General features: G+C 42.2%; 1 long non-coding RNA gene across 3 annotated transcripts in view; it reads left to right on the top strand.

Annotated features, from left to right (window-relative positions):
• The first annotated feature begins 3,246 nt into the window (after window positions 1-3,246).
• LOC308653722 overlaps window positions 3,247-13,556 on the top strand; it is a 36,225-nt gene continuing 25,915 nt past the window's right edge. For 2 of the 3 annotated variants that reach the window (XR_014023096.1, XR_014023097.1), the window contains exon 1: window positions 3,563-3,885. This is a non-coding gene — a long non-coding RNA (uncharacterized lncRNA). Of the gene's footprint in view, window positions 3,327-3,562; window positions 3,886-13,556 lie in introns of those variants that run through there. The other variant, XR_014023095.1, reaches the window with a different exon arrangement.

The following is a 13,556-nucleotide window of genomic DNA, read 5'->3' as shown; positions in this document are numbered from 1 at the left end:
GTGTTCTTAACTACCAAGTGATATCTTCACTGTCTTTCTAAAGTCCACCAAACCAAGAAGAGCCTGGTCAGGCAGGGAGGCCCGACCCCACACTGTCCTGTCAGTGCTCTGCCCTCAGCCCTCAATCCCTCATTTGGCTGCATGCCTGTGGCCTGACCTCATGCCTGGACCACTCAGCTGCTCTGAGCTTTTGTTGCTACGTTTCATCTGCTCTTCTCACCCAGTACCAAGACTATTTTTTCCCAGGCAACCTTTCTCAATTATTTCATGCAGCTACCCTTTCTCTAAATTCCTTAGCCCTTACCTTTAAAACTATTGGGGCAATATTTAATTTTATGCATTGAACTCTCCTTCCTAGTTCACTCTTCTTCCCTGAGCAAGCAGTGTAGGACTGAGCCCAACCATTTTTCCTAAACCAAAGATGTCTTCTTACAACCCATGTTCAGCACCTTCCCCAGCACATGGGAGGTACTACAAAGATCCCTTTCAAATTCAGTAACCCAGAAATCACTTCACAGTTTTTGCAAAGAATACCTCCTAGTAGGTTTCAGAGGCCATAGGTACAGGAAATAGCCAATCTGTAATCAGTACCTCTGGGACAAAAATCAATTGAGCAGCAGGAACAGCACCCACCAGATACAGTGAGATCCAATCTGTCTGCTTGACTACCTGGGAGATGCTGATGGGGCAGGAGCTGACCTGGAAGGTGGAAGCATGGCACCCATATGAATGTGTGTGGATGTGATATCCCCCGAGAGGACATCACTGTCCCCTCTATCACTGCAATAATTTTATTTTTTGTTTAACCATTTAATGTTTCTGATTGTTCTCAGAACTTAAAAAGACTGTCCACATTCTTTTCAGTATTTAGGGGAAACTACTTCTTGATGAACCCAGTCTAAATCCATTTTAAGATTGGGATCCATCTCATCACAAAGTCATGAAAAGTTAATTTCTGTTCTACTATAAATTACTGCGATTTCTAAACTTGTTTGGAATTTCTGCCCGTGCCTTGAACTCACCCATGCCTGGCTCCCCCTGAGCAGATAACAACCCTCTCTGAAACCTCAGTGGTGCCTCATAAATTCTGATGTTGGGATCTAAATTTATTCCCTACCTTTAAATGTTAAGCCATGTAGATCATTAAGCCTTTATATTGTGCTTGTCAAAATCCTGTTATCTGAAAGTTCTCAAAACACTCCCCTTTGCAACTTTTTGCGCTATAAAACCTTGTTCCTGAGAGATGGGTGCTGTTCTCTGGCCTGGGATTTCAGGTGAGACAGTCACTGGCCAGCTTTTGTGTACACAAATACAAGCTTACTTTAATTTGATTTAAAATTGGAGTCCGTTGTCTTTTCTTTGCGACGGGGTTCAATACTTCTAAGTTATTTTAGACAAGTAATTGATATTTAGTTTTTTTTTTTTTTTGTGGTTGCTATCTTACAATATTTTGAAAGTAGGCAGTTCTACAACTGTTTATGTGCTATCTGCACTTTATAGGAAGAGACAAGAAAACACAAACTGTTGGGGTGGAAGGTGTAATTCAGTGCTTGAGTACTTGTCTAGCTGATGGGAGGCCTGGGTTCAACCCAGCATTGCCAAAAACAAACTAACAAAAGACTGTCAGTCACAAAGCTTGAAAGCTCACTTCCTTTTATTTGTTTTCATAAGGAGATAATTAATGGTGTGTTTGAATCATGTGCCCTATCAACCCTTCATGTTTTGAAAGCCATAATCAAGATCTATGCCAATCTGAACTGCCTAGTCCACATTTAGGTCAATCATATTGCCTCATCCACATTTTTAAAAATTAGTACATTTTCCCAGTCTATCTTCTTCCAATCTGCTTCCACTCAACACAAATGGGAGAATATCTGCTTCTACAAGGTGTATCAAAATTAAGTCTGCCTAAATGCAGTACAAACAAAACAGGATCTTGTTTACAACTGAAACAACTATGCCAATTATAATTTGAAGAAAAGATTGAAGCCACAATAAAACGTTCTGTATTCAAGGTGTCTAAGAAATTAACAGAGCTCTTCTCTGTGCTTTTTAACCTATGTTAACTGTTTTTCAGTTTTTTGATGTCATGCAAGAAATCTGTGATTTAATATAGAATCCAATTTTAGATGATTTAATGAAAAAATGTTTTGGAGATATTTTAGGCATTTTATACTAATTACAGTAGCTTTCGCAGTAATATTTCTGATGCTGACTTTTATTTACGTCTTTCTTAAAGACAGAATTACATAAATTTAGGTGTTGATTATTTTCTTAAATCGATGAAGGTTTAAGGATACATAGGTGACGCAGAAGATCAAAATCATTTTGGTGGTCTTTATTTTGCAATTTTAGAGAACAGCTGGGCTTTCCCGATTCCAGAGTCCTACCTTCGCAGGCATCCTGAAGCGGTCAGCTGCACCCAGTGGTATGCACTGACCTCCACCCTTGTCTCCTTTTAAAACCCCAGTGCTGAGGGTCTGCGGAGCCTGCTGAAGGCGCCTGAGTACTCCGAGGCCAAGCGGATGCAGCACCCACGCACTAACAGTGCAGCCCGGACCCGCCGAGGCTCACTCAAAAGCAGCCGGCCGGGCCTTCCGGCTCAGCAAGAGGCCGCCAGGTTCGGAACGGCGGACCCAGCGGTAGCCGGGTCGCAGGGCTCGACGGCGCGCGTCTACCAGATGCCGAGGTCACGCGGCTCGGGTCCAGGCCGCCGGCCAGCGCTAGGACTGGCGGGTCGCCCCTACCAGCAGGCCCTGGGTCTCGCCCGTCCGCCCCCCGCCCGGGCGCGGTGCAGGGACGCGACCTCGCCCTGGCCTCCCGGGCCGCAGGGAAGGCGGGTCGGCGCCAGATCAGGTCAGCCTCGCGGTCCGTCAGCGGGAGAGCCCAGGCCCGCCCACCGCGGCCGGTCCCCTGCAGGTCAGCACCCCGCGGTCAGGAGCGGCTTCTGCAGCTGCACTCGGGTTGCCCAGAAGGCCACCGCACCCTGCTCTCCCCTGCCTTCCCTATCAGGGACGGCGATCACGCGGCGGAGAACGAGACTCGCGAACTGGGCATCCTCCCAGCGCGGCCCGGACTAGCAGCGCGACTGGGCGGCGCGAGGGTGGGGAGGAGCCTCAACAGGCAGCGCTACTGCCCAATGGCGGCTCCACGCCCCCGGGCGCGGGCCAATGGGGCACGCGGGGCGGGACTTCCGCCTTGCCGAGCGACGCCTTGCCTGCGCCGCCGCGGGGCTGAGGGGCCGGGCGGCGTTCAGTTATGAAGTCTGGGTAGGACTTCTCCCTCAGGGACGCGGCTCGCGAGCTCTCCCGCGGCCCGACTTCGAGGTAAGACCGTGAAGCTCGGGGCGCCGCGCGGCGCTGTCCCCAGGGCCTGGCGGGTCGCGCCCTGCGCGGGCTCGGCGGCGGCGGCGGCTGGGTCTGCGCCGCCGCTCGCGGCCGGCGGAGCAGCCGCGCCACGCCCTCGGAGCCGCACCCCGCCGGCGTGCGAAGCGTCGGCGTCCGCCGGGGTTTTCAGGTGGCCTTTGGGGGCGGCAGAGTCTGGCCGGTGCTCGGAAGCGTCTCTGGTCCAGCACTTTGCCGCAAAGTCCTTGGCGAATCTCCGGACTTTAGTTACGAGGCCTCTTTCGTCTTTGGAAAAAAAATTAAAAAAGAAAAAAGGCAGTCACTTCCTTCTTTTCTCACTCACCCCCCTGTTCCTTCTTTAAGTGCCCAGCCTGCGGGCCGGACATGACCCCGCTGGAGCCCGGCTGCACGGCCGCCAGGACGCTGCTGAGTTGACCTGCTCAGGCGAGAGCTCTGCCCCCAACGGGCAGCCGGACGAGGTGTAGCAGAGGCAGTCGTGCAACTTTGGGAGCAGACGCGACATTTTCTCTGGCTGCTTTTGGTAGATTCCTCTATTTTGTCCTCATCTAGCAGTGGTACATTTCCAAAACTATGGTGTCATCCTCAGTTTCAGCACCGTGGGCAGCTGCTAAAATCCTACGGTTGCCCCAAACCTGCCTGGCTGTCCCTTTCGTCAGTGATGTAGCAGGAACGGTGAAGCTAATGCATTCCATTTCAACAGTGCTGTGTTGTTCTACAAGAGGAACATCCGCATTTTTTTTTTTTTTTGATTCAGTGCAAATGAGTAAGGTGGTGTGCCTCCAAAGAGAAGCAGGTCGATTCAAAATTTAAGGAAGGGCTTTCAGGGTCTTATCTGTTTTAAGAACAGGTTTTAATGGGCTGAGGAGATAGCGCCTTTTCAAAGTAACGCAACTGGATTTTGATAGCTTAAGCAGAAGTTAAGTGTGCAGCGCTGAATTCTGGTCAGTAGGGATTTATTAATGGATTTTGGAGTCAACTTAGTGCATTAATGTGGGCACTAAAAAAAAAAAAAAAAGAAAAACTGCCAACTGCCAGAGGACATTTTAGGGAGCAAGAGTTAATATTAGTTAATGAAGCTTTTGTTTCAGACTTTTTAAAAAACGCTTGTGTCAAGATGAGGGTGTAAATATAAGGCATATTATCATATTATGGCAAAACAAATATTTCATAATAAAGGATTTACAATTTGTGAGTCAGGCAGGGTACATACAGGTCTACCACTTACTAATTCTGTGACATCAATAAACAAGGAAAGAGTTGTGAGGATTAAATGAAATAAAATGTGTCTGTTGCATAGTTACACCTCTAAGTTTTTTTTTTTTTTTTTGGATAGAAGTACATTTATTTCTCTATGTAAGGAACAACAACTGTCGTGTGTGTGTGTGTGTGTGTGTGTGTGTGTGTGTATAATATTTAAATATATTTTAAACCATTTTCTCTGAAGTTAGCTAGTTTGGTGTCTTGTCTCCATGTATAATGTAAATCAGGTGGGTAAAACTTTGGCTTGGGAAATTTAATTCTGAAAGCTTCAAGTCAGGTTCTTATTTGTCCTTGTTATTTCTCTCAGCATTTTAGTGGGGCCTGAATTGATGCTAACATTCAGCTCTCTTCCCTTGATGTTTTCTACTCTATATTCCAGAGTAACATATCAGTTTTTCAGACACAGATTTTAGTAAAGTGAGGGTAGAACTTAAGACTGAAGGGAGAGGTTTAAATCTCAGTTGAGTTGGATAGCAAGGCATTTTATGTTTTGTGGTTCCTGCCATAAATTTTTATAAAATGAAGTGGCTTAGTCAAATATTTAGTATGCTTACTTCATGTTGGTGTACCTAAAAATGGTTGGCTTTTAAATAAAAGGTGTGATTTTGGGCACTTAAAGATCTCTGAATTAATAATTTTTAGCAGAAGACAAAATGAGTTTGAATAAGAACAGTGTCTTGCACTCTTTGACATGTTACTGCCATATGGCATTGCATATGGTAGTTTCACATGACATAGAAAGGGGAAGAAAGTTGGTAAGCATTGTTAGTTTCTCAGAAGAGGAAACAGAATTAGTAGAAAAGTGAATTCCTTTTAAAAAAGCATGGTGGTGATTCATGGGTAAAAAATCATATATTGTGCAGATATTTATTGAGCATATGTAAGTTTTTACATTTCATTGATTTGCGAACAATGAGAGCATAAGACTGATATTGTCAAAGTTTATATGTCAGCATATAAGTAACAACAGAATAATAAGATTGTTTGCTTTTGGCCAAGTACATTTCTTAGTACTTTGTGTTATTCAGCATAATTCTCACAGTCTTCACTGTGGTCGATATTAGGATTATTCCTTTTTTATATGGGGAAACTAAGGCATCTCAGATACATAACTTGCTGAGCTCATATAAGTAGTTGGTGGAAGAGCTGGAAGTTGAACTTAGGTATCCTGACTATCTAAAGCCTGCCCCTCTCATATTTCATTTAAAAAATACAGGATGCTTTTGGGCTGCTATAGGTTTTTAACTTAGATGACTTTGGGTAAACCCATTTTCCGTAACTCCTGGTCCAGTGTCTGGGAAGTGGGAGAGTTTGTAAAGCAGTAGACAGTCTGCCTTCAGTAAATGAGATGCCTCAGCCTTTCCTTTTGTTGAGGATGTGGCCATTTGAAAGATGGCTGGTGATTGGAAGAGGATGGGAGAAGAATTGTACTTCCACACTAGGACACTGCCCCAGCAGAGCTGTGGAGGTTGGAAGGGAGAGTCCATGATTGTGTGTTTAGGGACCTGGGTGGTCAAGAGAGGGATGCAGATCCTGGAGTTCCTCAAGTGTCAGACTGAAGATTTTGTATGTGATTTTTTTTTAATATTTAATTTGTAGGTAGGAATTCCATGGAGTCTAGTTACAGCAGTGTAGGCAAAATGTGATGATTGTAATGAAGAGCAGAAGATTCAAAAACACTTGACAGTGACCTTAGGAACTGACACAAGTATGGGCCTCAGACAAACTTTTGGAAAAATAGTACTGCTGATAACAGAAATAAGGCTATCGTGATGAAGAACAGGTTTTGGTGGAAGGGCATTTGGGAGAAGAGAAAATGACAGGGAATGTTGTTTTGGAGCTGAGGAGTTGTTCAGACATTTGGAAAGGGAAGGTGAAAACTAGAAGCTCTGATTGTTCATTGAAGGGAAGAAACCCTGTGCTGACCCTGGGAGGCAATGCCCTGGTGCAGCCATTCCCTTGGGGTCACTGGTGTGCCTGGATTTCCTCAGAGCTGCAGTTCACATTGTTTCCCCTGTACCATATTTTGTTTTGTGTCCTGGGGGAATACGAGGGGAGGTATTGGGGAAGGAGAAACTGTAAAACTGTAAAGCTCCCACTTATTGTTTCACAAGAGAAACAGTAAATTGGAAGCTAGTGATTCTCACACCAAGAAATTTTTTATTTTTTTATGTTGCGGAGCTGAGGATGGAGCCCAGGGCCTTGAGCTGGCTGAGTGCTCTACCACTGAGCTATACCCCCAGCCCCCACACTAAAAACTTGGAAAGGTACTGTGATTTTTGTATACTGCCAGGCATTTATAAATCTATGTTGAATGTTCTCGTTTTAACATGTCCAGATTTACTTTTGGACATGTTAAATCTACATTATAGATTCTGTGAATAGACAGACCCTTGTGCCAGTCATTCTATAAAATGATGATGATGATGACCAATTTTGAAAGTTGTTTTGAAAACTAGATTAGTAAATGAAAAATGCCTGCGACATGGTAGAGAGTAATTGAGATGTTACTGTTATCATCACTATTTTCTTTTTGGTACCAGGGATTGAACCCAGGGGTGCTTAACTACTGAGCCACATCCCCAGCCCTTTTTATTTTGAGACAGGGTCTCGCTAAGTTGCTGAGGGCCTTGCTGATTTCCTAAGGCTGTCCTGGAACTTGGATCCTCCTGCTTCAGCCTCTGAATCTCTGGAATTACAGGTGTGCCCCACTGCACCCCTATCATCTTTATATTAAGAAAGGGGAAAAACAGAATCCTAGGGCCTGTTCTGAGAAAGAAAGCAAAACATCTGGAGGGGCTTTTATACTTGAAAACAGACTCAGGACCAGCTAGTATAAGGGCCTGTATGCTTCTTTTCTTGACAGATTTTTTGGGGTTTGGTGAAGTTGGATAGGGCGAGATGTTAAATTAAGCAGTAAATTCTATGCATCTCTGAATTATTTTTAGCTTTCTGTCATGTTAGGCCTTAATAGCTGGCAAATGAAAAGTTATGGTTTTGAGCACAAGGGGACAAGGAAAGGTTTCTGTGTTGTGTGACACCACAGTTGGAAGCAGTTCTTGGATCCTAATATTTGAGTTTTTCTATAGCATTCTTTCATCCAGCAAATATTTATTAAGTACTTCCATGTCAAGCACTGTTCTAGGCACTTAGAGTACATCAGTGAACGGAGGAGACAAAAATTGTTGCCCTAGTGATATTTATCTTCTAGTGGGAGGAATACAGTGCATCTTCATAGTTAGATTTGTCTTGTATTGTGTATTTATAAATCAAACTTTTCAAGCAGATGATGAGTATGATACCAGATTGAAACTACTCTTGTAGAGCACTGTGAAGGAAGGGCCATATCTTCCTCACTCATACTCGTCTCCCCTTGCCCTTCTTCCCAGTGGAAGGGCTGATTTTGTATACTGCCAGGCATAAATACATTGAATTGTTCTGCTGTCTCCTGGTTTATTTTTGTTATCTCCTCTTTGTCCCCCTGAACTGATGAATAGCAAAGCCTTTGAATTTAGAGAGCCTTTAGTGCTCAGAAGATGTAGGTACACATTATAGGTTTCTAACAGGGGAGGTGGCTATGCTCAGGCAGGGGCTGGGTCTGGAAGGAGCCTCTAACTGCAGCAGTTCTCACCAGCCTGCGTACTCACTGGGTTGAGGGGTTGGGGCAGAGAGAAGGTGCTATGGATTGCTTTACTTGCTTGTCTTTGAGCTTGGAATGGAAATAAAGTTATAATAGTATAGCCAGAAGCATCAACAGTAGGGGATCTGGGTGTTAACCATCTTGCCCACTAATAAACTGGGTGACTTTGCACAAATAACTTCACCTCTCAGTTCATTTCCTCATCTGTAAATGAGGTGATTGGAATTTTCCAGTTTTTAAAAAATCTGCTTTTAAGATTTCTTATGAAATGCATGTTGTATTAATGTTTCGCTTTACTAATAGGGATAAAATAGAGCCAGTTACAGCCTTCTGCTGAGTAAGGGTAAAGCTAAATTTATACTTTTAGTTAATGAACTAGTTGTTTAAAAGGTGCCCACAAAACTTGTTATGTTTGATTCTATTTGTTTATAATATGACTGTAGTTTTTAGATTACAGCCTACTATATATATATATGTAGTGTGTGTGCGCGCATCTATCTATATATGTGTATCTATGCATCTATGTATACATGTATATGTGTGTATATATATGTGTGTGTGTGTATATATATATATATATATAGATAGATAGATAGATAGATAGATATAAATAGACATATAATTTCCTCTTTACTAGGTAGAGGAAAACACAAGCCATAGTATTTTAGACCTTAATAGTGGATCTTATTAATTATGATCATGGTTTCATCTTTACTTAGTACAGTAGTCACTTGCCTCTGGTTACTGTGCTATGTGCTAGGTAGACAGAATCAAAATGTGTAGTCTCTAACTTCATGGAGCTTAAGGAACAGTGGGAGTGATGAATGGTTTAAATTAGTTTTGTTACCTAGTGGTGGCAAAGAGAAGACACAGAAGGAGAAGTTGGGAGAAGAGAGAGTCCTTGGGGTTTGGGGGAGGATGGACTGGAGGAGTGTATGGCCAGGGGCAGACAGGATCCAGTTTATTGTGAGCTCCTGAGCTATTCTGAAAGCTGTTTAGTCTCTTGAGGAGTTTTATTCAGGGAGTAATGAGATCAGGCATTTATCTATCACTTAGGTGATCTGTGAAGAAATTTATGTTATTGCTGGTTCTTTCAACAAGGTTGACTCTCTTGAGCAAATTAATCTTTTTTTTTAAATATTAATTTTGGTTAGACACAATACCTTTATTTTGTTTATTTATTTATTTTTATGTGGTGTTGAGGATCGAATCCAGGGCCTTGTGCATGCTAGGTAAGCGCTCTACCACTGAGCCACAACCCCAGCCCCCAAATCAATCTTTTAACTAAAGACTGAGGAACATTGTTATTTTGTGGCTTTAGGGTATCAATATTCATGAAACATTCAGACATTAAAACATGTAAGTGTTCTAGTTACATTAGTGTAAACTAAAAAGACAACTGAACTTTTATGGTATTTTGCTTGTTGATATAAGAGAACTTCTGCTCAGATATGAGAATTTGGTTTTGAGTCATTTCTAAGGAGTTAGAGTTTTGTTGAAGACTGTTTGATTTTGTTCAGTTTCTAATGGTGAAGATGCCCAGTTAAACTTTGTAGAGGGGTTGAAATAATCCCACTGAGGGACTGGTTCATGAGTATTTCCGAATGAGGCCATGAGACACAGCATAGGGACTGAACTTCTTTGCTTAGATATAAAACACTTCAGTAAATGTTGAAGAATATTCTAATTACTCTTCTTGTGATTTACATGTTTGACCTCCAAAAGGAAGAACTTTGTAATTTATACTTTTGTCCAACATGATTATGAATGTGGATTTTTTTGAATTGAAATTCACGTAACATAAATTTACCATTTTAAAGCACCACTTCTGTGTACTTTCAACACATTTTTATCACTCCAAAATGAGCCTGTCACCAGTTAGGCAGTTACTCTTCTTTCTCTGATGCCTTAGCCAGAGCCACCCATCTGCTTTGTGTTTCTGTGGGTTTCCTTTTCCTGGGCAGTTCATTTAAATGGATGCCTACGATGCATGGTATATATATATATATATATATATATATATATATATATATATATATATATACACACACACACACACACACACACACACACTATGGCTTGTTTTTTCCTCTATCTAGTAAAGAGGAAATTATATGTCTGTCTATATTTATCTATCTATCTATCTATCTATCTATATACACACACATGGGTACCATGGGTTAAACTTGGGCACTTGGCCACTGAGCCACATTCCCAGCCCTATTTTGTATTTTATTTAGAGATAGGGTCTCACTGAGTTGCTTAGCACCTTGCTTTTGCTGAGGCCGGCTTTGAACTCTCAATCCTCCTATCTCAGCCTCCCGAGCTGCTGGGATTATAGGTGTGTGCCACCACACTGGCTGATACATGATTTTTAATGCCTAGTTTCTTTTACTCACCAGCTTGTCTCAGGGTCACCCATGTCTCAGCTCACGTGGGTCCTCCCTGGCATGTCTCAGGGTCATAACTCGCTCAGTTCTTTCCATCTCTGGCTGTTGTGAATGGTGTGGCTGTGAGCCTCTGTGTACAAGGATTTGTTTCAGTACCTCTTTTCACTTCCGTTGGGTCTCCACCAAGAGTGGGTTCGCTGGGTTTTTAGTAGTGTTGCTCAAGGTTTTGAGAACCTGCCACACTGCCTTTCATGGTGGCTAGACCCCTTTATATTCTCACTGGCAGTTTCTGAGGGTTCCAGTTTCTCCACATCTTTGCCAACACTTGTTACTTTCTGTTTTTTTAAAGGTTATTATTAGTGGCATTCTTGAAGAGGCCTCTCTGTGGTTTTGATTTTCATTTCCCTGAGGACTAACCATGTTGTCTGTCTTTTCAAGGACTTGTTGGCCTTTTGTGCATTTTCTTTGGAGAAAAGTCTTAAAGTTCTTTGCCTCTTGTTAACATTGTATGGCTTGTCCTTTTTGAGTTATAATTGTTTTATATACTTTGGATACTAGAACAGATGTGTGATGTAAGGTTTTCATTTCATTTTGTAAATTGCCTTTTTGCTGTCTTAGTAATGGCTCTTGGTGCATAAAAGTTTTAAATTTAATTTTTTTAAAAGTTGTTGATAGACCTTTATTTTCTGTATTTATATGTGGTACTGAGAACTGAACCCAGTGCCTCACACATGCCAGGCAAGTGCACTAGTGGCTGAGCCCCAGCCCCAGCCCAGAAGTTTTAAATTTTGATGAAGTCTATTCTGTTTATTTGTTTGTTTCTTTCTTTTTTGCTTGTGGTTTTGGAGTTATATCTAAGAATCCTTTCCTAAATCCAAGGTCATGAAGATTTACCCTTGTGTTTTATTCCAAGAGTGTTCTTTTGTCTGTAGGTTTGGTCCCTGATCCATTTTATGCTGATTTTTGCATGTGGTGTGAGTTAGGGCAGTGTCTTCATTTCTTGCATGTGAATATCCAGTTATCCTGGTGCTACTATTGAAGAGACTTTCACTGGTCTTGTCACCTTTATTGAAAATCAGGTGTCCGTAGATAATCTGAGTTTATTTCTAGACCCTCAGTTCTAAATAGTCTAAACAGTCCTATTCTATTTTGAATATTGAAGCTTTGCAGTAATGAAATTTTGAAATTCAGAAACATGAGTCCTCTGGCGGTGTTCTTTATTTTAAATATTGTTTGTGTTTATTTACAGTCCTTTGTATTTCCATATGAATTTGAGGATTGACCTTTGTCTTTCTGCAGTAAAGATCATTGGAATTTTGATAGGCAATATATTGAATTGGTAGATAGTTTTGGGCACTACTGCTATCTTAACAATACTAAGTTTTTCATGTTTTTGTGTATTGTAGTTTTCTGTGTACAAGTCTTTTTGTTAACTTTATTCCTGTGTTTATTCTTTTGAATGCTGTTACACGAGGAATTTTTATTAGTTTAATGTTTGAATTGTTTGTCAGTGATGTATAAGGGCACAGGTGATTTTGTGTATAATATTAATTGCTTGTAGTGGTCTTCTACTTTTTTTTACTATGCAAACAAGGTCACGTAGGTATTGAGACAATGAAAAGTGGATCATTAGGTTGTTTGAAGTATATAGTGTGAAGAGTTGTGGGACATCCTTTCAGAACAAGGCTGGAGGTGGATTCTAGACCAGGGCTGAAGGTGGATTCTAGACCAGGGCTGGAGGTGGATTCTAGACCAGGGCTGGAGGTGGATTCTAGACCAGGACTGGAGGGGATCCTAGACCAGGGCTGGAGGTGGTCCTAGAACAGGGCTGGAGATGGATCCTAGACAGGGCTAGAGAGGGTCCTAGAACAGGGATGGAGGGGATCCTAGAACAGGGCTGGAGATTATCCTAGACAGGGCTGGAAGTGGATCCTGGACTAAGGCTGGAGGTAGTCCTAGAACAGGGCTGGAGGTGGATCCTAGACCAGGGCTGGAGGTAGTCACAGAACAGGGCTGGGTGGTGGTGGTGGTGGTGGTGGTGGTGGTGATCCTAGAACAGGGCTGGAGGGAATCCTAGACCAGAGCTGGAGGGGATCCTAGACCAGAGCTGGAGGGGATCCTAGACCAGAGCTGGAGGGAATTCTAGAACAGGGCTGGAGGTGGTCCTAGACCAGGACTGGAAGGGGGTCATCGAACGGCTGGAAGCAATCCTAGATGAAGGCTTGAGGTGATTCTAGGACAGGGCTGGAGGTGATTCTAGATCTTGCACTGTTTCATTTTTGGCATCTTGTTCCATATGCTTGGCCATTATAAAAGAAGAGGGACCTGCCGTTTTCTTAAACTTGGAGGAAGTGTTAGCACGTACTTCATTTAAAAACTTCTTACTTTTTGTGATTTAATTCTGATGTTGTGGCGAAAGCCTTAGGGATAAACCATTTTTATCACAGTCTGGTTCAGAGATCCATGAATAAAAAAGATAAAATTGGAATGGAAGCTGATTTGAACATATAAATGAACATTAATATACGTTAATTTACTGTTTTTAGTTTTCCTTGAAATAAGTTTTCAGCTGTTTAACCCTAAAATATCATTATTGATAGACATGCAAACAATTTCAACCTCATAAATAAGAAATGCAGATTTATAAATATTTTAAAAAATTAAAAAAAAAGGGGCTGGGGTTGTGGCTCAGTGGTAGAGCGCTCGCCTCGTACTTGTGAGACTCTGGGTTCGATCTTCAGCACCACATAAGAATAAATAAGTGAAATAAAGGTATTGTTTCCAACTACAACTAAAAAAATATTTAAAAAAATGCAGATTTATATTATACTTGGATGACCTGGGAAGGATGGGATCTCATGATATAGTTCGTTTTTGGAATCCTGTCTCCACTGTAAGTAT

Source organism: Spermophilus citellus (genome assembly GCF_964194105.1).
Source record: "Spermophilus citellus genome assembly, chromosome: 7".
In the NCBI taxonomy this organism is placed as follows: domain Eukaryota; kingdom Metazoa; phylum Chordata; class Mammalia; order Rodentia; family Sciuridae; genus Spermophilus; species Spermophilus citellus.
Note: the sequence above shows the minus strand (reverse complement) of the source record. Positions and strands in the feature narration are given on the sequence as shown.